Here is a 2,313-nt window from a genome sequence, read left to right on the forward strand (position 1 = left end):
TTTTTTTTTTTTTTTTTTTTTTTTTTTTGGGAAAAGTGTCTGTTCAAACAAAGATTCTTTGATTATTTTAATTATTTGTTCTCTTAAACCATATTCTGCACTGCTAAGTGGCAAATGCTTTAGGTGGGCTTTCCAATCAAGTACCAATTACAGTTTTAAAAGTTTTTTTTTCACTGCGTATGTGGGGAGTTATGATTAGATATTACATGGATTACAATCCCATTTTTCCTCTGATATTCATGGGTGCTGCAGCAATAAAAGCACACACTCATTCTGGTAGCAAGTTTCAGTATGTTACTTCTACCACTATGTCAGACCAGATATTAGAGGTCTTAATGGGTATATAAGCTAGGTTTTGGGTTGGTCCTAGATGGGTCATGTAATAACTAATAAGTCAGTTCACTAATCCATTTAATTAATTTAATTATTGAGTTAAATGGGTCTATAAACTCTATATCAACCCATTAATACATTAAGAACTCATCTCTACCAAGTCCACTATCCTTTTCAATTTCCACTATTATAGTTAATGGCCAATGCCACAGCCCACAGCTGGCCTTGGCTGACCACAATGGTCACAATGCTGGTGGCCAGGAAACCACTAATTTTTTAGGAAAAAAAAAGGAGAAAAGAGAAAAGTAAAAATGCTAAGTGGTTTTAAATGAGTCATAAATGGTTGAAGGTGAACCCATTTAAACAAGACATATGTGGGTAATAAATGGGCACCCATTTGTCACCCCCTAAGTAAAATGGATGGATCCAAACACATTATATTCGTTGTGTTTGGGTGAAAAATAGCACATATATTGAATTTACAGACAATATATCAGGCTATCAGCACCTCAAGGGGTTGGTACATCCTTCTAAAGGCAGCCAAAAGGCCCAAAACTAATTATGTTCCTTGTAATACACCTCGTATTTAGATTATTCACACCCTCAATATTCACCATTATAAAGAAAAAAGAAATTTGGGTTAAAGCAGTTAAGAGCTAAAGAGATCTACTAAGTAAAGTTGATTCTAGAACAACTCGTACACCATTCTGTGAAAATTGAGATGTGGACATTAAAGATTCAACCTGAACCGCTTTTGTGTCCCACAGGTGACAATTGCATATGGATCTGATGTGCCATTCAGATTAGCAGCAATGAGATTCTTAGCAGCTAGCAGTTCCACCTTTTAAACACACACACAAAAGACAACAATTTTAACAGTATTCAATTAAGGAATTACAGAAAATGGTTATTACATGCAAATTAGAACTCATGATTAATGCATCACTTTCATGATAAAGGCAATATATTGTTTGCAAAATGCGAAAGGTACCTTGATTATGTATGGAGAATTTGTTTGATAATCACCTTTTAACTGGCCGATCTACAAAATAAGTGCAAAACTGCATGTCAACCAGGGGAAAATTACATATTGGAAATGAAATTTGCATACTTATCAGATAGCAAATTAATACAGACCTGTATGAGGAATCATTTGAATCTTAGCAAGTATGTAAATATAGAATTATCACTTCACTATACAAAAAATTCAAACTGAAAAGTGGAGTTCTAAGTGTAATCAATAAGATAGAGATAACAAACTACACAAATAATAAATCATTTGCAGTAAATGAACTAATAATTTGTATTAAAAAATGATCTATATCTAACAATTAATAACTTCCCGGGAAAGATATTGCCTCTGGGAATCAGGTAAAATATCTCTGATATCAACTTCATTCTTGACTATACCTAACTCCTTAAAAACACCCATCACTAAACAACATTCTTTTTCTAGTCATGTCACCTTTTTCATCAAGATTTGAAATGCCGCACATCAGTGTAATTTAGATTTAGTCATTTAGTTCAAGCAACAATCACTCAAAGACGTACACAATATTACAATTTCATTACCTAATTTCAAGACTACATGTTTTTGCAAAATAAAATATCTGACCCTTGTTTGCTGTTCTCCCCCATTCATCAAGAATTTCAAATTGTTTAAAAATGCCCACTCAATTTTTCTTTATAGTCCATGTCACCGAACTACCCATATTTGAAATGCTACACATCAGTGTCATCTGGATGTAGTTCAAGTAATAATTAGTTACAGACAAGCAAAATATTAGTCTCTTTACCTAATTTCCAGACTTCATGCTCTTTGCAAGATGAAATCATGAGTCATGACTCTATTTTGTTGTTTCCTCCCATTCATCAAGAATTTCAAATTTTGGGAAAGGCTGTGATCCTCCAATAACTCCAATAAGGGTTTCAACTTTTTCACCCAAAAAAACAAAAAAAAAAAAAAAAAAAAAAAAAAAA

The 2,313-nt window shown here is 32.9% G+C and overlaps 1 long non-coding RNA gene across 1 annotated transcript; it reads right to left on the bottom strand.

Annotated features, from left to right (window-relative positions):
- Positions 1-1,085: 1,085 nt before the first annotated feature.
- Positions 1,086-2,281, bottom strand: LOC116007815. The gene is made up of 3 exons (XR_004095355.1): positions 2,130-2,281; positions 1,325-1,375; positions 1,086-1,174 (listed from the first exon to the last, which is right to left on the bottom strand). It is a non-coding gene; the product is annotated as an uncharacterized LOC116007815 (long non-coding RNA).
- Positions 2,282-2,313: the final 32 nt, after the last annotated feature.

The sequence above is a fragment of the Ipomoea triloba genome, chromosome 16, assembly GCF_003576645.1.
Source record: "Ipomoea triloba cultivar NCNSP0323 chromosome 16, ASM357664v1".
Lineage (NCBI taxonomy): Eukaryota > Viridiplantae > Streptophyta > Magnoliopsida > Solanales > Convolvulaceae > Ipomoea > Ipomoea triloba.